Source organism: Thalassophryne amazonica, chromosome 13 (assembly GCF_902500255.1).
Source record: "Thalassophryne amazonica chromosome 13, fThaAma1.1, whole genome shotgun sequence".
In the NCBI taxonomy this organism is placed as follows: domain Eukaryota; kingdom Metazoa; phylum Chordata; class Actinopteri; order Batrachoidiformes; family Batrachoididae; genus Thalassophryne; species Thalassophryne amazonica.
In genome coordinates, this window is record NC_047115.1 from 15,291,806 (window position 1) to 15,317,596 (window position 25,791).

The 25,791-nt window shown below is 39.8% G+C and overlaps 1 protein-coding gene across 2 annotated transcripts in view; it reads right to left on the bottom strand.

The window, feature by feature from the left end:
• The window catches only part of LOC117523067 (pantothenate kinase 1-like), a 45,174-nt gene that overhangs the window by 17,670 nt on the left and 1,713 nt on the right, over positions 1-25,791 (bottom strand). The window lies entirely within an intron of this gene.

Sequence of the window (25,791 nt, forward strand, 5' to 3'; positions counted from 1 at the left end):
CTGCAGCTTGACTCATGCTTGTCCGACGTGTGGTGGAGAACGCATTCGGAATCTTGTCTCAAAGGTAATTATTTATATGTATGGATTGATGAAACAGTTGCATTTTCATTCCTTATGACTTAGATAATGTATCTTCAAAGCTACAACCCCAATTCCAATGAAGTTAGGACATTGTGTAAAATGTAAATATAAACAGAAAACAATGATCTGCAAATCCTTTATTCAATTGAATACACCACAAAGACAAGATATTTAATGTTCAAACTGATAAACTTTATTGTTTTTGTGCAAATATTTGCTCATTTTGAAATGGATGCCTGCAACACATTTCAAAAAAGCTGGGACAGTGGTATGTTTACCAGTGTGTTACATCACCTTTCCTTCTCACAACACTCAATATGGGTGTCAAAATCTGAATCACACGGACAAAGTGAGATTTTCACAGTGAATGCCCCCAGCCTGGTGATATTCTGACTTGAGAATTCAAACATTTCAAGTTGAAATTTATGCAGCTAAAATGTGTAAAAAAAAAAAAAGTATGGAATGTCCCACATTTTAAGTTGTCTTTCTGTACATTATTTTTTTTCTTTCAAATAAGTTTATTGCACATTCGTAACATACGGTGTATCAATGAAACACAAACATTTTAGATTAATTTAATGAATCAGCAATTCAGCACAGAATCAGACCAGAAACAGGAAAAAAAATTTCCATTTTTGTTTTCAGGACACAAGGTTCGACATGACCCCGAGTGGAAGCATTGTGTGCAGTGATAGTTCCCAACAGCACCGCCATACTATCTCTAATCAAAACATCAAACAGTTTGCCATTTACTGCTTGATATATAGGAATAAAATTATTATTAATTGTGCAGACTGAAGTTTAGATTTTTGGCCCGGCCATCAACAATATTTTCTGTTTCTCATTTGGCCCTTTGCAAAAAATAATTGCCCACCCCTGCTCTATGTGCTGCAGCCAGGTGACATTCTCTATAATCCAGCACATTTTAGTAGTAATGGCCAATCATGATTACCTCTGCCTCACCATAAAGAAAGAGTTTTTAAAGGGAACTATGTAACATTTTTACCTTAACTTTACAGTTTGGGAGTAATTATAATCGGAAATGACTTGTTCAGGGGAGAATGGAGGCTCTCTTCACCCCCACTCCCCAAGCATCTCAGAGTGGAAAACCAGCCTTGCAGCTTCATGGACATTGACCTTGTATCCTTTCAATCAGAAAGTCTCAGGTTTTGCAAGAAACGCAAACTACTTTACAGCACTGCAACACATACACATACCCTATTGAGGCACCAGCTAGCTAACAGCTATAAGAACAAGCCAACATAGAGTTTATTTCTTACATGTTCGTCGTCATGGCACAGCTGGCATAAAAGCAAAGAAAACTAATGTCGGAGGAATCAAGGAAGAGAAAAAGTGGGTGACTGAGCGAGGGGTCACACACAAGTCAACCTTGGTCGGGCTTTCTCATTCTTTATGTATTTCTGTGTAATGTTGCTCCAAGGATTGTCTTTATTGCCAGTTCTGTTGAAAACAAATGCACATGGCCAGCAGGGGAAGAGGAGAGGGGGGATGGCCAGTTTTGTGAAATATGTATTCTGAGCTGTATGGGGAGCGCAATATAGAAGAATGTGACAAAATAAAAATAATATGAGTGAAGCGTCGCGCAGCGACGTGAAGCTCACTCATTGTACAGGGCGTCCTAAACAGGAAGTGCCAATTTTCAAATCCACAGTAAAACAGGAAATGTTCAAATGTCAAACACTTCCTGAATTGACAGACGAGATCCCATGGAATCTCATGGGAACTCAGTGGCAAGATCACACTCAAACAGGAAGTGCCAGTTTATTGGTCACAGTGAAACAGGAAATGTTCAAATGTCAAACACTTCCTGGCATGGGTGGAGCTAGAGAGGAGGCCAGGGTTTTACTGGACTCCCCTGAAATCTGATTGGACACAGATGATTGACATGTCACGGCACCACACGTCTGGTTGAAAGACCTGCATTTTCAAATCAGTGAGACACATTGACTGCTAGGTTCCTCCTGTCCAGTAGTTAGTGCTGTGTACCACAAAAAGTTCTAATCCACCTTAGTAGAAGAAGAAGATGTTTGCTCCACATTTGAATTGAACACGTCATTTGATCTATGGACTTCTAATCACACCAAAATTGTATTGGTGAGTAAACGACCGTATTTTATGCCAGAAATGAGGTCCTGGTTGTTAAAAGCAGCATTTCTCCTTTAATTTGGGTTGGCTTATGTACACATGTTTAAATTAACAGACAACAGCCGGTTCTGTTGGCTTATTAGTGCAGCAGAAAACTGAAACAATCCTTCAAAAGGTGATACAAGCATCAAATTCAGCACAAATACAGAATCATACAGAAATTATCTTCAGATGCAGCTTGACTCATGCTTGGAGAACGCATTCAGAATCTTGTCTCAAAGGTAATTATTTATATGTATGGATTGATGAAACAGTTGCATTTTCATTCCTTCTTATGACTTAGATAATGTATCTTCAAAGCTACAACCCCAATTCCAATGAAGTTGGGACATTGTGTAAAATTTAAATAAAAACAGAAAACAATGATTTGCAAATCCTTTATTCAATTGAATACACCACAAAGACAAGATATTTAATGTTCAAACTGATAAACTTTATTGTTTTTGTGCAAATATTTCCTCATTTTGAAATGGATGCTTGCAATATGTTTCAAAAAAGCTGGGACAGTGGTATGTTTACCACTGTGTTACATCACCTTTCCTTCTAACAACACTCAATAAGCGTTTGGAAACTGAGGACACTAATTGTTGAAGCTTTGTAGGTGGAATTCTTTTCCATTCTTGCTTGATGGACGACTTCAGTTGTTCAACAGTCCGGGGTCTCTGTTGTCATATTTTGTGCTTCATAATGCGCCACACATTTTCAATGGGCAACAGGTCTAGACAGCAGGCAGGCCAGTCTAGTACCTGCACTCTTTTACTACGAAGCCACGCTGTTGTAACACGTGCAGAATGTGGCTTGGCATTGTTTTGCTGAAATAAGCAGGGACGTCCCTCAAAAAACATTATTCTTAAAGTGTTGGACTATTTTTTCCACGCAGTTGTTCACAAAGTGGTGATCCTCACCCCATCTTTGCTTGTGAATGACTTTTGAGGATGCTCCGTTCATACCCAATCATGACACTCACAATTAGTTCCCAAATGCATATTGAGTGTTCTTCGTTATTCTCGACAAGGGTCAGACAGAAGTCAGACTACCACAGCAAGAATTTTAGCTGAGGAAGCTTCTGGAATTTGAAGCGAAATGTCCTCGCGTCAAGCAACCCAATCCAGTTGAAGATTCAAGCTTCTCTACTATGGAAACCACCTGTACAACTGAGAGGCTACACAGAAATATTGAGTGTTGTTCAAAGGAAAGGTGAGGTAACACAGTGGTAAACATACCACTGTCCCAGGTTTTTTGAAACGTGCTGCAGACATCCATTTCAAAATGAGGAAATATTTGCACAAAAACAAAGTTTATCAGTTTGAACATTAAATATCTTGTCTTTGTGGTGTATTCAATTGAATATAGGTTGAAGAGGATTTGCAAATCATTGTATTCTGTTTTTATTTACATTTCACACAATGTCCCAACTTCATTGGAATTGGGGTTGTAAATAAAATAAATGACTATCATGTAAAAACTGTGGTAAAATCTCAACATTTGTGATAAGGAATGTGAATATGACTGTATGACTCTGGAACAGCACTGAGACACCTACATAAACTTGAATCTGATAAGAAAGCGAGTGACAAAGATTAAAATACAAGTGCCAGAATATACTGGCAGCTTCTCAAAGCCTCCAGCAGGTGGGATTGCACATGATGTTAGAGTATACAGTAATGGCAATGAAATCCATTTTTCTTTCAGTGTCTGCTTCTCTCGTTCTGACAACTCCTGTTCAAAATAAACGCAAAGTCAGGTACATGCACATCCAAAGAAGCCCTTACTGTTCTTAAACTCATTTCCTTTACAGAGTCACCAGTAAGATATGAGTGACACATGCTAATGCAACGTGTACAACAAGAGCAATACAGTCACACTTGTTAAAGTGGCACAAATTTATTCACAATAAAGTCAAACTTTTCACTGAAAAAAAGCTTCGCCATGTTAAATCAGCTGTGCTTGCCAGACCAAAAGTGAGGATTTAGGTATAAAACACAAAGGGCCCAAATAGTTAAGATGAGCAATAAACTTTATGGGCCCTATCTTGACAAATCTATGGCGCACAGTGCATAGCTCCACTTTAACATTACCACACCATGTTGTCCAATAAAGATGTGTTTTTCAATTCCACAATTTTTGATTTCAAATTGATGTGCCAATGCACACTCCCAGTGTATACGAGAAGAGTGTACATACATCGTGAACCCAACTACTAGGGGTGCCGGGGAGGAAAAAAAAAAAAAAAAAAAAATCAATTCACGTCCGAATCGCGATTCTTATTTATTACGATTCTGAATCGATCCAAAATGTCCAAGAATCGATTTTTAAAAAGCATTTTTTTTTTTACATTTTCTTGCTTACTCGCTGCGTGTACTGTTTGTCAGGCCACGGCCTCTGTACTACAGCGTCCCCGCGAGAGGAGGGTCCGGCGTGCTTCAAACATTTGTGAGCTGCAGCTTAGCATGGTGGACGAAGAGCTAATTCAGCCTGCACCGTCTTTGCTGAAGGCAAATATCTGAGCGCATTTTGGATTTTATTCTTTGCTGCGTAAGAAGGAGCTTGACATGACTTATGCAGTGTGCAAAATCTGCAAAATGAAAGTCAAGTACTTTGGAAACACTTCAAATCTGCAAGCCCACATGCTACGACATCACCCGGAGCTAAAAGGAGCGGAGCAGCGGTATCTGCTGACGACTGACCAGCGCTTCACTAAAGTGCCAGCCAACTCTGAACGAGCAAAGCAGATAAGTAAATTTACATCTAGAATCACTTGATTAACCTTGTAAAGCTGCATTTTCTTAAACATAAACATTTTTTAAGTAATAATACTATTTCTCAGAGCTCTTTGAATCAAAAATCGATTCTGAATCGAATCGTCACCCCAAGAATCGGAATTGAATTGAATCGTGAGTTGTTGTACGATTCACATCCCTACCAACTACGTCAGGAGTATCTCAGTCCTGTGCCATGTAAATAACAGAAAAACTCTGAACTCGACTTTAGACCAGGTGATTGTTGATTTATGGCACAACTGCTTTCTCCTGCCTCTCAATATCAATGCACCAGCACTGCGCCTGACCACACACCTCAATTTAAGACCATCATACCCAAGAGTGCACAGATGAGCGGAACTACATTTGCTAGCTATAAGACCATGGATGAGGAAGAAACTAGCGATGACATGTGCTGCGCTGTGCACTGTTTTACACCAGGTGGAAGATAGGACGCTATAAATCAAAGAGACTCATGGCATGGCTAACAAAGCACCACAACATCCATACTGAATGCTGCACATATGCACAACACTGCTGCAGTTTTTTTGTCATCATCTCGAACACTTCATCGGTGTCATAGCAAGAGACACTTTCAACTGCATTCATTCAGGCTGTGTTGACTAAAACTGCAGCTGGGATTTGATCACAGCATCTCATGATGCCTGTTCACGTGTTTCCAGTGCTGCTTAAGAATCAGTCATATGGAAAACGTGGCATTACACGACAGCAAAAAGTGAGCACTGGCAGAATTACTCTAACAGTATAATACTAAAAAAATAAAATAAAAAAATTAAGGGTTACATCTCCATAATGACACAATTCAATTTTACTAATCATTTATCATAGTGAGATGAACTGGCGTTCATGAGTACAATGAACCAGACATGAGAAAAGAACTGAGGAGAGAGAACAAAACAGGGAAACAGAGGTTGAAAAGAAAAAGAAAAGGAGATCTGCAAACACAGGAGAGAGGATAGAAAACAGAACAGCAAAAAAGGGGAAAAAAAAGGAGATGAGTAGGGGGAGGGAGGTGAGAGAATGACGGCGGAGAATGAAGTGGGGGGGGGAATGGAAGAGAAGAAGAAAACCAGCTGAACTGGGCGGTTAGCTTACAGTTCATAACAAAAACCCTTTAGAACAAAACCAGCTGGAAGGAGAGAGAGAGAGAAACAGCTCAACAAGAGCTGTAGTTGTCATGGAAACAGACAATCTTCCCCTCTACTGTCTCTCTCGCTCCGTCTAGCTCACGACCACTCCTCTGGCTGCTATTTTCCTCCATCACTCCTTTTTCCTCTTCATGTCACACTCCTGTTTATCGTTTTCTTGCCTTTCTTTTTGTTCCTTCGCTTCTCATGCATTCTTATAATTTCTTTTTCCTCTAACTCAGTCTCCCACTCCTCTTTCCTTCCCATCTTTCAGTCTGCATTCCATCCCTTCACACCCACTTCTTCTCACTCGTCCATCCTGACCGATCCATATTCCTCCTGTCACTCATCTTCTTAAGCTTCCTTTTTACTTTTCCCTCTAATCACTCCTCATCTTACTTCTAGACTCTCAATCAATTAATTAAATTAAATTAAAGTTAGATTTACTGGCAAGGATGGAAGATAACTGATATACCAAGACCTTTTCAGGCCACCACAAAGCATTGAGTACAATTAACAGAGAGATCCATCACTCCTCGCTTGCTTCACTGGTCCAACCGCAACAATCAATCAATACACATCCAGAAACCATTGAAGCAATTGCAGCTCCTGATGTAAGGAATGAAAATAAATAAATTATCAATAAATGCAGTTTATATTAACAATAGTCATGTATGCATCTGAAGTTTTTCATAGAATATTTTATTTGCCGTCTATATTTTTTGGCTCTGTGGCATAAGACAGATTGGGGTTCAAGTTCAGGCGTGTGCTTCAGGCTACCTGTCTGTGTCCCTGGTCAAGACACTTCACCGGTATTGTCTCAGTCCACCCAGCTGTAATCGGGTACCAACCGTGGCTGGGGGAGTAAAGCTGGCGTCATATGGAACGACCCAACAGGATGTGCCACATCAGGTCAACATCTGTACACTTGTGTTCATGTTGTGCATTTCGTGTGTAAATGCTTAGCGATCAGTATGAGGCACGACTTGCCACAGGGTGATGATTTGGGTGTTAAGTGTGGGGAAACAGCATACAACATGGATATCACTTTGTCATTCACTCCCAACACCTGCCCTCTCGAAAGCAGGTGGTCCAACAACCATCTATTTATTTCCAGTCAGACAATGGACTTTACAAATGACTGGTAATCACACTGAAACAAGGATTTTTAAGCCCCAATTTCATAATAAAGTGTACCCAGACATCTTCTGTTTCAAATGAGCTGAGCTGACATGAGCATACCTAAAACTCCCTGGCGGAACCCAAATGCCGAGATATCAGATTGGTGAGACACAGACACTGAAAGGTACAAATGGTAAATGGAGTGCATTTATATAGCACTTTTCCATCTGCATCAGATGCTCAAAGTGCTTTACAATTATGCCTCACATTCACCCCGATGTCAGGGTGCTGCCATACAAGGCTCTCACTACACACCGGGAGCAACAGAGGATTTAAGACCCAAGGGCCCTTAGTGATTTTCCAGTCAGGTGGGGATTTGAACCGAGGCTCTTCTGGTCTCAAGCCCAACACCTTAACCACTAGACCATCACCTTACAATACAGACAAGATTTCTTACTGAATTAGCTGAATTTTGTGTCAAGTTATCCGTAAATTATGTGGGGTTAACCTGCAATGGACTGGAGTCCCATCTGTTTGTTGGGGGGGGTGTACACTCTCATTTACTTCATACTAGTATGTCTGTAGTTCTCTCTCCTTCTGTATATCACATATAGCCTGGTGTAATAGTTCAGTGGTGCAGCAACAATGTTAACAAGGCGGTGCCTTCACTCTTGTACGTGACCAACAGTCTGTAACCGTAGTTCGTTTTGGCAGAATACCCTTTTCATTCACAATTTGCCAATTTTGAAAACTACACTATTGATCAGATTCTTTGCATTGGCAGTTTTTCTAATTTTCAAAGCTCTGACTGAACACTGAGTGACGCAAAGTTCAGAATGAGGCTTTGCTCAAAATGCTCATGAGAAAATGACGCTGCCAAAGTACAGGCCAGCGAGGGCATCTTTGTGGTCCTCTTCTAAACCAACAATCAGCATTTGTTTGAAAATTTGCTAACAAAATGATAAGAAATATGAAAAGTGTTCAACTGTGGTGATGACTACAAGATATGGCGTTATTGTGAAAAGGAGCTGTGTTCAACATGTTCTTTTGTCGAACACATTTAATCAGTGAGTTTAATCAGGCCACAACACACTGCAAACTCAAAACTCTTACTGCCTGTTTTGCAATAGAGTGACCATAGTGACGGTTTTGTCAGGTTTATTGAGACAAAGTCCACTTTAACATTCACACCACCAAAATTACAAGTACACACTACGTTTTTCATTTACTACTTTTTAAATGGGCAATAATGTGAACTTGTTTTTTAATAATTAAAAAAAACTTTCTATGGAGTTAATGCAACTGTGTCTGCTTTTCAAACAACTGTTTAACAATATCTGGGATAAGAACAGAAAGTGCTGAGTGCTGACATAATCAAATAATAAATTACAATGTTCAACTGTCCAACTGAACAGTAAGAATTCCATAACTCCTGTACTATTGAAATACTCCTAAGACTGCTCCCCGACTACTGCTATTCTACTATAGCAGATAACGTGATTTATCACCTCCTTAATGTTAAGCTGTCCTTCACCAAGAGTAATTTTTCATCTTCCGACATGCTGTATTTGCCAACATGAACTGAGAAATGTAAACTTTGCAGATGTCTCATTTTCATAAAAAGGGCAAATTCATCTTTATACAAGATGCTGCAGTCACAAAATTCCATTCAATTCATAGTGCTAAATCACAACAGAAGTCATCTGAAATTACTGTATGCCAAGTGAAAGGTCTAGGCCTCACATGAAGGGATATTTTGACTTCCCCTCATCTGAGGTACATCCAGGTATGACACATCAGCATGTAGGCATTGCAAATATATTGTATTTGTCTGTCAGCTATTCCTGTTGTGCCAGTAATCACATTGCCACAGCAAATCATTGAGTGCCGATACAGGACTCCAGTGTTTATATTAACAAAATTTACTAAATGTAGTTGGGTTTCTATGAAAACTTTTCACATAAATCTCCTTTATTGCACCTAAAATGCACGCTCCGTACAACAGTGCTGGTCAATGCGGAAGTGAGCATGTTTTTGGATTAATATGAGTGACAGCTAGACCGCGTAAGGCCAGAGTTATCTTATCGTGTTCCATTATAAAGAACCCAGTACAGTGAGTGTCTGAGACCCCATAGTACAGGCTAGTTCAAAGAAAAGCACAGTGGAAATAAAACAGTGCAGTATGTCAACTAATCAAATGGTTGAACAAAAAAGACAAATAAAATAGCTACTTTAATAAGCAGTCAGTCATTCATTTTCTGCAGATTATCCAGGCCCTGGTTCTGGAGCCAGCAGACCTAGCAGCTCATCACACACTTCTCTATCCTCAGCCAAGCCCTTTGACTATTCCTGAGGGATCCTGAGGTGTTCCCAAGCCAGGTGGGAAACATAATCCCTCCAATACACCCTGGATCTTCTCTGGGGCCTCAAATTACCATATAATTACGATATGATACGATAACACTTTATTATCCCCTAAGGGAAATTTGTCTTGGACTCATGCTAAGTGCCTTTACAAAAAGAAAACTGATACAAGTAGAAACACAGCCACATCCATAACAAATTAACATGACAGGAAGTCAGGAGAAACACCATAAGTATTGCACAATTCCAGTTTTAGACATTATTGTTTAGCAATTTGATGGACATGGGGACGAATGAGTTTTTGAGTCTATTCAGTCTGCTCCGAGGGACTCTATACCTTCTCCCAGAGGGAAGGAGAGTGTACTCTGTGTGGAGGACATGAGCTGAGTCCGTCAATATCCTCTGAGCTGCTTTCAGGACACTCTTCGTAGAGTGAGCTGAGAGAGTGATATTGTTTCTTTCCAATTATCTTCATTGCATTGTCAATTTGTCTGTTAAGTTTTGTTTTAAGTTGTACAGAGAGGTTGCCGTACCAATTACTACATCTTCCTTCTCTTCACCCTTTCCCACTTTTATTCAAGCTGAAGTGATTTGTGGTTTTGGCTAATATGGGTTCAGATTCATTGCTCGGCACCAACTTTCCCTACATACAGGATGCAGGCATGGGACCAGCATCAAACTGGGCTGCAAATGACGCCATTCAAGGTTTACTCAAAATTTCTTACTCAAAAGACACAAAAACAATGAGTTGCCAGTGATTAAATTATTGAACCTTTGGTTAATGGATAACCCTGTCTAGCACCACACTACCATTATCTAGTGAAAAGGAGAATGACAGTTGTCTGCTGCAAAACACCACTAGAGACATTTAGAATGACACCATCTTGATCTGATGCACAGAAACCATGTACCAGACACACATACATCATAACCTTAATACACAAAAGAAAAACATGATTTGCACGATATGATTCTTTGTGTAACAACAGTTGCAGGTTATGGGTTGAAGCTGCAGCAGCTTCACTCTCACATGGATGTCACTGAATTAAAGAAATGTGCTGCACGGAGTAAAAAGATATCACAGGAATACATCAGACTGATCTACATTCATTACCTGATCGCAGCATCTCGCCAAGTTCACATGCAACAATACCAAAACCTATAAACTATGAATGAGTAATGAAGCCATCATTCAGAAATTATATGTCACATTTCTATTTCCACAACTAGCAATCCAGTGTTGTTGCTGGTAAACCAACACTGACTGATGATGAAACACAGGTTGCTCAAACTTTAAATTTCCCAACTTCCCTCCACTACTCATTTAAAATACCAAAATGGTTTTATTTATTGTGTTGTCTGGATATTTTCTGTTCTCAGTATTTCCCAAGCTCATGTCAATTAGACTACTTTAAAGTTCAACCCTACATTAAATTCTGTATGCTATGATGTGAGCAATTCCAATGACTGTGTCATTGGAATTTATGGTGTCATATGGTTGAGGACGTCGAGGATTTATTCATTTTTGGTCTTATGGTAGCAGAGCTGGTACATTCTGGCTTATGTAGTGCCCTGATCTACCGAAAAATTGGCAAGACGGCGGCATCAAGAACCACGGCCCCTCGCTTGTCCGTCACGATTAACGAGGTTGGCAAGGCAGTGCATTCTCAGACTGCGATGACTCTTGAACTCAGACGCAAATTAGATGACATCTTGGAGCAGAAGATTTGGGAGGCCGTTGAATGTCTTAATTCATAATTGTGAATATTCTTAATTCATAACTGGGATTTGGTTGTTCTAGTGGAACTATTAAAAAGTGTTTTTCCACTGCTCAAACCATAATACTACAGGCTTATCAAGCCTGAATGACAAATTGCCCGACTGTTTTCCTCCAGAGGAATGTCTTCGGCCTGGGGAACATTTGGTTGTTTCTTATCTCAACTCACAAAGACAATAGGACTGAAGCATGCTCCACTACCTCCCCCCACCCCCCTCCTACCCCACAGCAAACACCCCCCACTCCGGCTTCTGCTCACGTCATTCCTTCCCCCTTCTGCGGGAGTGCTGCAGTTTTAGCTGCAGCTGGTTCCCAATTCCTCCCCCCAAGCTGACGGTGGCGCATCTCAGGGTTGCTACGTGACCTTCACCCACTTGCCTCAATTCGGATAATGGACTTCTTCAAACGTAGTGCACATAAACAATGTCAAATGTGTATGTGCTGTCTTTAATCCTGATGTGTGCCATTATTACGGTAAACAAGTAATAATTATAGACTAATTGCTGTCTGAGGTAACTGGAGTGTAAACATAATTCCTCCACTGTGAGATCAATAAAGTATATCTCAAGTGAGCAAAGATATTGTAATAAATATTTTACTCCATATATATTTTTTACATGCTGTTCATTTTTGCTGAACACATGCAGCCTGTAGTATTTGGTTGTATGCAATCTGTAATAGAACCCAAATGTTGATTACAAAGTTCTGCTGAAAATGAATGTGATGTGATTGCCTGGCAACAATGCCTCAATTCTATTTTTCTGAAAATGGCTATTAGTGCAATTCCAATTCTGTTTGGGACTGACACCAACCATTACCAAAGGAAACCAGTTTCTTACCGTTGGGGACAGTTCACACAACAAACCATTTTCCATATATTTTGTACACATTTACACACAAGCACACACACAGTGTCAAGTCAGAAGCCGGGAGAAGGCTTGGGTCAGACAGAATGGTGTCCATGTAGGGTAGAGGTCAAGCACACTTCTGATACAACAGAGCATTTCTAACTGGTGGATGATTTTCAACTGCTTAATATGTAATCCTGTGCAGGAAGGCTTGGTATGTGCACATGTACTTGGTGTTGTTACACTGAAAAGAGAGCATAAGACAAGAACACCATTTGCACAACATGTGTCTGATAATAAGGAAACAGCAGAAGTTGGTTACTGTAGTCAGTGTACAAGTAAATGTTCACACAGCAAAACTGCAGGAGCTATTTTCCTACTCATAGTTGAATCAGTGACACACAGTAGTCATGTTGAAACAGCTGATTAATTGCTGGATAAGAGGACTACAAACTACAGAATTTTGGTAACAAATTAATCATTTAAAAAATGCAGCTGGCCCATGTTTGTTGGTTTTCCTTGAGGGGTAAAACACCTCATTGGAGAACCTTAAACCATTGCAAAAATCATTCTATTATAAAGAACCTTATGAAAAATGTAAAATATTGACCAGATTTCCCTCTTCTTCGTGGAGCAATGAGACATGGTGACAGCGTTGTTCATTCATTCATTCACTAAACCCGCTTACTCCAACCAAGGGTCAATAGTTTTTGGATACAGTACAGTGAACACATTTTGCACCCTAAAAGTATGTTTTGGATTTTTTTTTTCTCATCAGTGAGTTAACAAAAAAAAAAATCAAATCTGAAATGTCCAAACATTCATGTTCCCCCCAAAAAAAAAAAAAAAATTACATTTTTTGAGAAGGTGATGGCCTAGGTTACAGTGGCAGGCCTGGGACCAGAAGGATTGTTGGTTTGATTTAAATGTACATGCATGACTGGTATGACCATGAAAGCAAGGAACAGAAACTTTGATTACGACAGAGAGAGTGTTGCTTCATTCTATGTGCACAATACCATTACTCAACTGCACCTTAAAAAAAAAAAAAAAAAGTTGTTGGCTGCTATAGTAATGTATTAAAGGTCATTAGCAGCACCGTTAACACTTTGGGTCAGTGCTGTACACATGTGGGTACTCAAAAATAGAGCAGAGTACTCTACCCTCCTTGCACTCTCAGAGACAGGGCAACAGTAATAACTGAAAGCCTGTCTTCCAGTCTAAGCAGGGAGGAGACAGAAGGAGTTTTTTTTTTTTTTTTTTAAACAGTATATATATATATATCAACACCCCTTTTTTACTTTTTTTTTTACTAATAGCCCAATTTCATAGCCTTAAGAGTGTGCATATCATGAATGCTTGGTCTTGTTGGATTTGTGAGAATCTACTGAATCTACTGGTACCTTGTTTCCCATGTAACAACAAGAAATATACTCAAAACCTGGATTAATCTTTTTAGTCACATAGCACTACTATTATTCTGAACACTACTATATGGGGGGGCAAGGGGATCATATATTGACTTCCGTCTTACCTAATGTGTCTCATTATATGGTGCATTAGACAGATGAGAATGAACAACCAGTTTTTTTTTTTGGAAACACTATATACAGTAACGGGTCTGTGCACAGATTCAGGTAAAAAGACGAGTTTCATTTGGTTTTGGGTGTGCCACAGAGTGAATAAGTCCTCTCACCTTGATTTGCATGATCATTGACAAACACCCCAACTCACTTAAACCTTGACTGAAAGCTGGTAAATAGACAACAGTCAGTGGTAGAATATTGACTTGACCCGTACTAGACCTTTGACAATGTTGAATCTCTTTATGGCAGTTATTCTGTTGCTAACAAACACAAGCAAGGTGCAAATGTCAACCCCAGAGAACAACAAATTAGGAATGTAATTGCCATGAATTAATTCTGTTCCATTAAAAATGAGATTATATTACATTAATGCTTTGACGATAATAATGATGCTGTAAATATTGGAAAATGCCAGGAAATAGTCGTTTTCAGCAATATTATGAATTCACTAAATTTTCGTTATCAGCAGTTAAAACTATCCATAGGTGGACAATGTCTCATTTGTAGTCGAAGGCCACTGTAAAATTCTCCGGTCTCTGAGAAATCATCATATATTTATTCTTGTCCCTATATATCACTCCATTATCTATAACAAAATGTGACAGTCTTTGGAAATCAGCCACAACACTGACTTATCCACAGTGGTTGCAGTCACTGGGGCTAAATATGAAATACCTTTCAGTCCAGTCCAGTCTTGTAGTCATGCCATCTTGGCGAGAGGAACTGAGGAAAACAAAAATAACTTCAATAACCAGTCCCCGGCCTGCCATATGGAAACCACCAATTGTCCATTTTGAGTGCGTTGAAACGGCAACCATGCAATACATGGACACGTCACAAAAACTGTGGTGTTGCAATTCAATGGGAGCAGTGTGAGTGTGGTAGCTGGGATTTGTGCCCCGTTTGACTCACGCATGCGTAGCTGCGATGCGCACTTCGCTTATTGCTGAAGCTTTGTAGGTGGGATTCTTTCCCATTCTTGCTTTATGTATGACTTCAGTTGTTCAACAGTCTGGGGTCTCTGTTGTCGTATTTTGCACTTCATAATGCGCCACACATTTTCAATGGGCAACAGGTCTGGACTGCAGGCAGGCCAGTCTAGTACCCGCACTCTTTTACTACGAAGCCACGCTGTTGTAACACGTGCAGAATGTGGCTTGACATTGTCCTGCTGAAATAAGCAGTGATGTCCCTGAAAAAGACGTTGCTTGGATGGCAGCATAAGTTGCTCCAAAACCTGGATGTACCTTTCAGCATTGATGGTGCCATCACAGATGTGTAAGTTGTCTGAATGACACGACATCCATGATTTCCAAAAACAATTTGAAATGTGGACTCATCAGACCACAGCACACTTTTCTACTTTGTGTCTGTCCATTTCAAATGAGCTCAGGCCCAGAGAATGCGGTGACGGTTCTGGATGTTGCTGATGTATGGCTTTCACTTTGCATGGTAGAGTTTTAACTTGCACTTGTAGATGTAGCGACAAACTGTGTTAACTGACAATGGTTTTCTGAAGTTTCTGTAGTTTTCTGAAGTTTTCTGAAGTGTTCCTGAGCCCACATGGTAAGATCCTTTACACAATGATGTCGGTTTTTAATGCAGTGCCGCCTGAGGGATCGAAGGTTATGGGTATTCAATGTTGGTTTTTGGCCTTGACACTTATGTTTAGAAAGTTCTCCAGATTCTCTGAATCTTCTGATTATATTATGGACTGTAGATGATGAAATCCCTAAATTCCTTGCATTTGAAGGTTGAGAAACATTGTTCTTAAACTGCTGGACTATTTTTTCCACGCAATTGTTCACAAAGTGGTGAGCCTTACCCCATCTTTGCTTGTGAATGGCTGAGCCTTTTGGGTATGCTCCTTTTATACCCAATCATGACACTCACCTGTTTCCAATTAACCTGTTCACCTGCAATGTTCCAAACAAGTGTTCTTTGAGCATTCATCAACTTTCCCAGTCTTTTGTTGCCCCGTACCAGCTTTTTTGAAATGTGTTGCGGGCATCCATTTCAAAATAAGCAAATGTTTCCACAAAAACGTCTATCACTTTGAACATTAAATATCTTGTCTTTGTGGTGTATTCAATTGAATATAGGTTGAAGAGAATTCGCAAATCACTGTATTCTGTTTTCATTTACATTTCACACAACGTCCCAACTTCATTGGAACTGGGGTTGTACTCTCAGTCAACTCAGTCTGAGAGAGTAAAGGTGTTCTCTCCTTGATGGAACCTAACCCGTCTTAGCACCTCGTCTCCACTTCCGCATCCCGCTCTTCAGTCGGCGCCAAGCACCGAAACCGTACCTCACTCATACATTCCACCAATCACTCCCGTCACACGCCAGCAAACCAGCCAATCAAAATCCACCAGCTGGTACACGTGCAACTCATTTCACAGTGACTCTCCTGATCTCAATCTTAACCCAGTGCAACATCTTACCTTAATGCAAATATTTACATCAAACAGGAAAAGATACACACATTTCTTTCCTTCCTAACTCTGATTTTCCACCACGCTACATCATAATAATAAAAGTGTGAGCAACACCTCACAATGCTCAACACCAGGAAAAGAGGAGCTTTGGTTTCTGCACTCCATAGGAATAACTGTTCTGCAGTCTTTTCAGGAGGATGGCATGTGTTACGAAGGGGATGAGGAAAAGCCATTTGGGATCTCATCCCTGGAAAAGAAGAAACCACCAGAGAGCACTAAGGCTCAGGTCTCTGGACGGTGGTAGCTGATGATTGTTATAAGACAAAACTTAGCCACTCTTTGAATTCCATGTCCAGAGACTTTTTATTCACAGCTTCACTCTTTGATTGATGACTCAGGACTCCACATTGCCATTTTCCTGCTGTCCTGGCGGTGATTTTGCCCACTTTCAGGCCAGCACAATTTATAAAATGATGGCTTAAAACTTCATTCACAACACTTAAATGGTAAGTTAAATGTAAAATAAATAAGTACATGCAAGGTCTCAGGTTTCAACTTAAAAAAAAAAACAAAAATCTTGAAAAAAATAACAGGTTAAATGGTAACAATTTAGCACATTTAATGTTCTGCACAAGTGTTACTGGCATGCTCAACAATGAATAACATGTAAATAAGTAACACAAAAAGTTATCTACAAAGTAAGTTCAAACAAAAACTCAAACACAAAAAAGTTGTAAACTAATGGCAATTTTTTGCAGTCAGTGTTCATTAATTTCAGCTTTAGTGCACCAGAATCCACAAAATTGCACCAAAATTAAAACATTTTGGCAGCTGTAGTTCATGTTGCGCACATACGCCTGGGCCAGTAGAATTTTCGTGGGGCCAGTAACTTCTCAAAGCTACTGGCCCTGTGGACCAGTGGTCAATGTCTAGCCCTGTGACTGCCCCAAAAGTGACACTCCTCTGATTATAAAGCAAGAGTGGGTTGAGACACTTCATGTTTTCTTTTGCAACCAGTCACCACTGGTAAAACCACATAAGCTTTCATGCAATCTAGGTGGATGACTTGGGAAGAAAGCTGCTGAAGACTGGAGTCACCAATGTCTGCAGGAGAAGACATATAATCTCTGAATACTGTGACTCCTCATCCACAGGAACTGTAGAACATGGCTTGGTGGAAATTCCAGGCTGTGATTGCACTGAGGGTACTTGAGCATTTGTAAAGAAATCTCTGTGCAAATGGCATGCCACCTGTGCTCTAGTGACCTTCAGCATGCTAACAGAGCACTGAAGTAATCCAGAACTACACCTCCTCCCGTCATAGTCATGGCAAGTGATGGTACAGTTGTATAGTCTGTACGTAAATATTTCAACAGCTACACAATTTTTGTGACTTCTGTACACCACCACAATGGAGTTGAAATGACCCAGTCAATATGTAATTTAAGTGTAGAATTTCATCTTATTTTCAAAGGGCTTAACAAAAACATATAAAGTGTCAAGGAGTAACAGACATTTTTATATGCAGCACCTTCATTTTCAGATGCCAAAAGTAATTGGACAAACTATCAATTATAAATATGAAGGAAAGACAATTGTGAATACATGGATGAAAATCCTTTGCAGTCAATGACTCTGAAGTCCGGATGCCATGGACCCAAAATAGTTTGCTCCCTTGAGATGCTTTGCCAGGCATGTACTACACCCAACTTCAGCTGTTTCTTGGTTGTGAGTCTTTCTGACTTCAGTTTTGTCTTCAGTAAGAAATTCTTAGATTGTTTTGGCAGTGTGGTTTGGGTCATTATCCACCTGCACTGTCAGGTTCCATCCCATATGCACAGGATAATATCTGTGTGCATCCACTGACCTGTTTCAAGAAAAATGGCTGTAAAAGTGATGACCCCTATAGTAGAACTATACCACTACCCTTTTCTACACATAGGGCAGAGCTTGCGTTTTACTTTCCTTTGATGCTGTAATAATGAATGTTCAACAAAACATTTATTTTCACAAGAGGTACTGAAATCAATTTGAGGAAGAAAATCTGAGAAACTACACTTACATACTATATTTCTAAAATATTAATCTGATCAGTCACCATCTTTCTTAAATAACCTAAGTTGGCATGAGAGGTGGAGCAATGTCATTGTCAAGTTATTCTTAATTCTTGGGACTGCATGCCATGTTTAAGACACATCCTCGGCACAAGGTATCAAGAAAGGCACATATCGGCTGAGTAAAGACGTGTAGTGACAAGAGTAGAAAAGACTCAACTGTAACTTTATCCATGTCTGTGTTTGTCGACACATAACCTGTGAAATTCAAGCAGTGGTAAACAGTAACTGAAGCATGTTCTTCAATAACTCAGTACAGCATACGGAGTAAGGTCAAAGTGTTCGTGTCCTCACAGCAGGGGATACCTGTGACAACACATTAAACTGAGGCTCCAACTGTGGGTACGGCCTAACCGTAAAATGTACACCCATGTTGACTTTACTGTATCACACCTAAGAGACTGGATGAAAAATATGTCATCATACAACTACTGGTACGGTACATTCTCTGCCTTGTCTAACCATGAAATGTTTACTGGGCCACAATAAGCCAGGGCTTCATCTACAGCAATGGAAGGAAGCTGCAAGAAGGATGCTTCTAATTGCCTGATGAGTGGAGAATCCATTTGGCCAGCTAAACATGACAATTACTTGGTGGGTACACAAAAACAAAAACTACATGACAGACTTTGATCAAATGTAATATGGCTGATTACATTCAGAGGCAGATCTGAATCTGATTGAAAAAAGGCTTTGTCTTGTCCTTTCCCCTCCTTTCATCCCAGCCATGCATTTCAACATTTATGACATTCTGAAGCTCTGTACATATAAACCTAGAGATCAACAATCTCAAGTTTAACCCTTGTGTGGTCTTAACATTCTGTATACTCCCCCTGTCCTATGGGTCAAAAATAACCCATCTTCACCAAAGCCCTAAAATAAAGCATCTTAACTGAACTGTAAATCCAGTATCTATTTTGCATGATGAAACATTCTGTTATTTATCAATTCAACTCAATTTTATCATATTTTTTTTTCTAACAGTGAAAAAATACTTTCACCAGTGAACATGATTATTGTTTTTCTTTCTTTTTTCATTTTACCACAACCCAACTGTCATAATAGTTTTCTTTTAAACAGTAAATGTTTATTATTACTATTATATCAATGTGAAGTAATTACTATTGTATTAATTTTAATGAAAGGAAAAATAACAGTCAACAGTCTGGAACTTTTCCAACAGTTTATTCTTTGTTAATATTCTTTAGGAAGTTAATTATCAAATACATATCTTCTCTTCTCTAATAACAAAACAGCAAAATGTTGCCTGAGATTGAACAATCCATTATATCAACTCTACTTAGCACATGTGGGACAGCAGACCTGAGCATGGGCTTTTCAGATGTATTTCTCACACGTGCAGCACACAACTTTCATCTTGCAGTCCTTCTTCCAGGGGCAGAAATTTCATCTTTTTCTCTTGCTTGACCCAGCTGCAGCCTCAGGTAGCTCAGGACAAGATTCAGCTCCCCGAGCGCTCTCACAAGTGCTGCAGAGGCTTCTGTGTGGAAGAGGCGCTTTCTTCTTTCAATGCATGAGGTAACAAGAGCCTTTCCCAACTGCTCCAGGAAAATCCTCCTCCTGTTCTTCCTCTCAGCCAACCAGGTTGGGTGGATCGTCTGCCGTAGCACAAAGGCATTATACATCAAGGATATTGTGGAAGATGACCAGGGTTCTTGTTCTTTTTTGGGAGGTAAGAAACAAGAATAGTGGTGGGGGTGAAGGCAAACTTTGTTGAGAAGACCACTCTCCCTCTTGTTGCGAGGAGTGCAGGAGGGAGTTCAAGCTTGTTTTTCCGAACAGTGCCAACAATGGTCATTTTCCTTTTCAGGAGCTGTTGGCTGATTTCATAGGAGGTGAAAAAGTTGTCACATGTGACATTGTGCCCCCTCAGTCCAACCGTCAAATCAAGTACAACATGCATCCCCTGGTTCTTCTCTGGTGCTCCACTGGGCAGCTTCCCGGTACAGACTTGCGTATTCCATGCATAGCTGGATTTTGCATCACAGGCCACCAATATGTTATGCCATATTTTGCTGGCTTGCTTGGCACATACTGCCGGAAAGGACAGCGACCTGATAAAAAAAAAGACAAAGATTACAGTCAGTAATGAGTGTGAGTGTCACAGAAAATAAATAAATAAATAAAAATCACATGAATCAACAAAGTAAAAATATAAATTTCAGGCAAGTAACACGACATATATGAAAATAAAAAATTTACCTTTGAATGGAACAAACTGCTCATCTACTGGGACTTCAGGTCCAGGGTTGTAAGAGTATGGCAAACACTCAAACCACTTGTCCCAGACCTCTCTGATGGCTGCCAGTTTGTCTGTCACATGCCTTGCTGGTCTTGACTCACGGCTGTTAAATTTCAGCATTCTTGAAAAAGTGTGGAAGACTTTCAGCGGCACTGTGGCACAAAAAAATTGCCCTTCTACTCTTTGCATCCCAGAGACTAGAAGTAGCCTCACCACGAGATCTATAGACACCTGCTAAGATCAAAAGCCCTATGTAGCCACACAGGTCAGTCTGATCCATATTTTTCCAGTTGTCTCCGTATTTACGGGAACCCTCCAAATTTGTAATTTGCAGTATGATCTTTTCAATAGCTGGTGTGATGAACAGGAGGAAAATGGAGGAGATGGTCCTTCGCATGGGCAGCTGAATATCTTGTTGGCCCTGGGGTCATCCTAATGATGTTTTGTGCTGCAGCTCTTCCTGGGGTGCTGTCCGTGTTTGATGAGGACCATGCTATTTTACTGTTCTTGAATAAAAATGTCTCTCTGTCAGCTTGGGTCATTTCTTCTTCATCTGAAGAGGCTTCATGGTCTGTGTTGTATTCCTCCTCCTCATCTTCTTCAGATACCTCTTCTTCCACAAGATAGTGTTCTTGTTCATCCTGAACCTCTGAAAAAAATCTGGTCCAGGCCGTGCTGGACAGTGAAACGTCCACTCATGGCTTCAGCGAGAAAGATGACAAAAGGTCAATTTCAGTTTGTACAGGGGTCAAAAGTTAAAGTTGCTCCATTAATTTTGCTCCAGCTGTATTTGTGCTGAATTTGATGCTTGTATCACCTTTTGAAGGATTGTTTCAGTTTTCTGCTGCACTAATAAGCCAACAGAACCAGCTGTTGTCTGTTAATTTAAACATGTGTACATAAGCCAACCCAAATTAAAAGGGAAAATGCTGCTTTTAACAACCAGGACCTCATTTCTGGCATAAAATACGGTCGTTTACTCACCAATACAAGTTTGGTGTGATTAGAAGTCCATAGATCAAACGACGTGTTCAGTTCAAATGTGGCGCAAACATTTTTCTTCTTCTACTAAGGTAGATTAGAACTTTTTGTGGTACACAGCACTAACTACTGGACAGGAGGAACCTAGCAGTCAATGTGTCTCACTGATTTGAAAATGCAGGTCTTTCAACCAGTCGTGTGGTGCCATGATCTTGCCACTGAGTTCCCATGAGATTCCATGGGATCTCGTCTGTCAATCCAGGAAGTGTTTGACATTTGAACATTTCCTGTTTTACTGTGGATTTGAAAATTGGCACTTCCTGTTTAGGACACCCTGTATAATGAGTGAGCTTCACGCCGCTGCGCGACGCTTCACTCATATTATTTTTATTTTGTCACATTCTTCTATATTGCGCTCCCCATACAGCTCAGAATACATATTTCACAAAACTGGCCATCCCCCTCTCCTCTTCCCCTGCTGGCCATGTGCATTTGTTTTCAACAGAACTGGCAATAAAGACAATCCTTGGAGCAACATTACACAGAAATACATAAAGAATGAGAAAGCCCGACCAAGGTTGACTTGTGTGTGACCCCTCGCTCAGTCACCCACTTTTTCCTCTTCCTTGATTCCTCCGACATTAGTTTTCTTTGCTTTTATGCCAGCTGTGCCATGACGACGAACATGTAAGAAATAAAGTCTATGTTGGCTTGTTCTTATAGCTGTTAGCTAGCTGGTGCTTCGATAGGGTATGTGTATGTGTTGCAGTGCTGTAAAGTAGTTTGCGTTTCTTGCAAAACCTGAGACTCTCTGATTGAAAGGATACAAGGTCAATGTCCCTGAAGCTGCAAGGCTGGTTTTCCACTCTGAGATGCTTGGGGAGTGGGGGTGAAGAGAGCCTCCATTCTCCCCTGAACAAGTCATTTCCGATTATAATTACTCCCAAACTGTAAAGTTAAGGTAAAAATGTTACATAGTTCCCTTTAAAAACTCTTTCTTTATGGTGAGGCAGAGGTAATCATGATCGGCCATTACTACCAAAATGTGCTGGATTATAGAGAATGTCACCTGGCTGCAGCACATAGAGCAGGGGTGGGCAATGGCCGGGCCAAAAATCTAAACTTCAGTCTGCACAAAAAAAATTTTATTCCTATATATCAAGCAGTAAATGACGAACTGTTTGATGTTTTGATTAGAGATTTTTAGTATGGCGGTGCTGTTGGGAACTATCACTGCGCACAACGCTTCCACTCGGGGTCATGTCGGACCTTGTGTCCTGAAAACAAAAATGGAAATCTTTTATTCCTGTTTCTGGTCTGAGTCTGTGCTGAATTGCTGATTCATTAAATTAATCTAAAATATGTTTGTGTTTCATTGATACACCGTATGTTACGAATGTGCAATAAACTTATTTGAAAGAAAAAAAAATAATGTACAGAAAGACAACTTAAAATGTGGGACATTCCATACTTTTTTTTTTTAAACACACATTTTAGCTGCATAAATTTCAACTTGAAAAGTTTGAATTCTCAAGTCAGGTGGGGGCATTCACTGTGAAAATCTCACTTTGTCCGTGTGATTCAGATTTTGACACCCATATTGAGTGTTGTTAGAAGGAAAGGTGAAGTAACACACTGGTAAACATACCACTGTCCCAGCTTTTTTGAAATGTGTTGCAGGCATCCATTTCAAAATGAGCAAATATTTGCACAAAAACAATAAAGTTTATCAGTTTGAACATTAAATATCTTGTCTTTGTGGTGTATTCAATTGAATATAGGTTGAAGAGGATTTACAAATCATTATATTCTGTTTTTATTTACATTTGACACAACGTCCCAACTTCATTGGAATTGGGGTTGTATTTGCAGGCCAGTCCAAGTCAGTCAAAGGGCCGGATATGGCCCGCGGGCCGTAGAATGCCCAGGTGTGACATAGAAGGTGGTTGCTATTCAGAACCTAAAGCAGTTCTGTGGTTTTGTGGGTTCAACACCAGTGCACGCTCCAAGATTATGGTATGCCTGAACAAAATTGCCTTAATGCAGTCTAACGAAAGCAGGCTTCTATCTTCTTTTTCTTCTTACAGCTGCTCCCATTAGGGATCACCACAGCAGGTCAACATTTCCATCTCACCCTGTCCTCTGCAATTTCAATTTAATCATCTTATAATGCGCCAAATCACAACAAAAGCTGTGTCAAGGCACCTCACACAGAACAATTCAATATAAAAATTAAATATATAATTAAAAAATAATAAATTAAAATGCATAATTAAAAACAGAAGTAAAAGAATCTCTGCATCTGCCTCTGTCACCCCAACCACCTGCATGTCCTCACTCATCATCCATAATCCTCCTCTTTGGCCTCGCTCTTCTCCTCCTTCTCCCTGGTGGCTCCATCCTCAGCATCCTTTTCCCTATATACCCTAGTTCCCTCCTCTGCACATGTCCAAACCATCTCAGTCTCACTTCTCTGACTTTATCGCTGAACCATCCAACTTGAGCTGTCCCTCTGATATGTTCATTACTAATCCTGTCCATCCTCGTCACTACCAAAGAAAACTGCAGCATCTTCAGCTGTCTTTTTGTTAATATCACCGTCTCTAAGATGTACAACATAGCTGGTCTCACTACGACTTTCCCCTTCACTATTGCAGATGTCCTTATGTCACAAATTACTCCTGCCACCTTTCTCCATCCACTCCACCCTGCCTGCATGGCACACTTTTCTTAGTCTTAACATTTTTATTGAGCAGTTTACATTGTACAATTTTTAATTCACAGAGTGTAGCTCAAGAATTTTTTGTAGAAATATAAACAACAAAAAAAAACAACAACCTATGAACAGAAAAAGAAGAACAAAAACCTAAAAAATGAACAAACTGCAAGAATATAAATGATGTGAACGTAAAAATGAAATACAGTCCACAAATATATTAAGTATTCATACAGACACAGATTGTAAGACATCTATAAAAGGTTGCCAAATATTCTGAAACAATGACAGATTGTCCTTCAACAGATATCTTATTTTTTCCAGATGTGAAGTGGTGGACAGTTCTCGTAGCCACATTTTAGCATTCGGTACTGCTGGTCCTTTCCATGATGTCAGAGGTATTTTTTTTTTCGCAGTGATGAGAGAATAGGAAATGAACCTTCGCTGTGCTGGAGTAAATTTTCTAGATATCTGAGAGGTGCCCAGAATGATTCCTGACAATGTATCGAATACATCCAACCAAGTAGGTGGCAACTTTAGGGCAGGTAAAAAAAAAGGCATGGAAGAGTATTGCATTGAAGGACTGACATTTATCACAAGTTGGTGAGGCATTCGAAAAAAAAAAAAAATACTATGAATCTTTACTTTAGAATAATGAAGTCTAAGTATTATTTTGAATTGCATTACACAGTGTCTTGTGTTGTTGGAACAGGACTGTATATATTCAAGTGATTCTTCCAAGATATCAGGAATTTCAATACCCATATCCTTCTCCCAACTGTCTTTATATTTATTAGAAGAGGCGGAGGCAATCGTTAGTAGTATGTTGTATATATTATAGAAAAAAAAAAGATCTTTATGTGAGGTTATGTTTAAACATTCATCAATCACAGTCTGCAGTTCTGTTTCAAAACCTGACATATATTTTCCTACGTAATCCCTAACTTGTAAGTACAGCATGCTTTTCTTCACCTTGCTCCCACACTCTCCATTACTTTTGATAGTGGGCCCCAAAGTATTTATACTCAACCTTAATCACCTCTATACCTTTCTATTCACGGTTTTAGAGTATCCCAAAATCCTTTGCGCACTGGGGAGGGAGGCTTGATAATGGCTCAGCTTAATGCTAACTTTAACATTGAAAATGCCACAGACATGCTAAGGCGTTAGCATCTGTCCCGTTTTTAAGTTATAAAATACATCCATCAACTGTTTCAGAAGACCATAACAGGTTGGTTTACCATTAAAAAGGTAAATATTACTCATAGACATGTGCTCTTTAGGGTTTTAGTGGGGAAAAATTAAGATAAAGCGAAATAAAACAGAGAACCAACAAAGCAGCAGATCGAAGATTGAAGCACTGCTTCATCGGTTCAAGGTTCAAAGCAAAGATGTGCTGCAGAAACGGTTGATTATACAGACCCG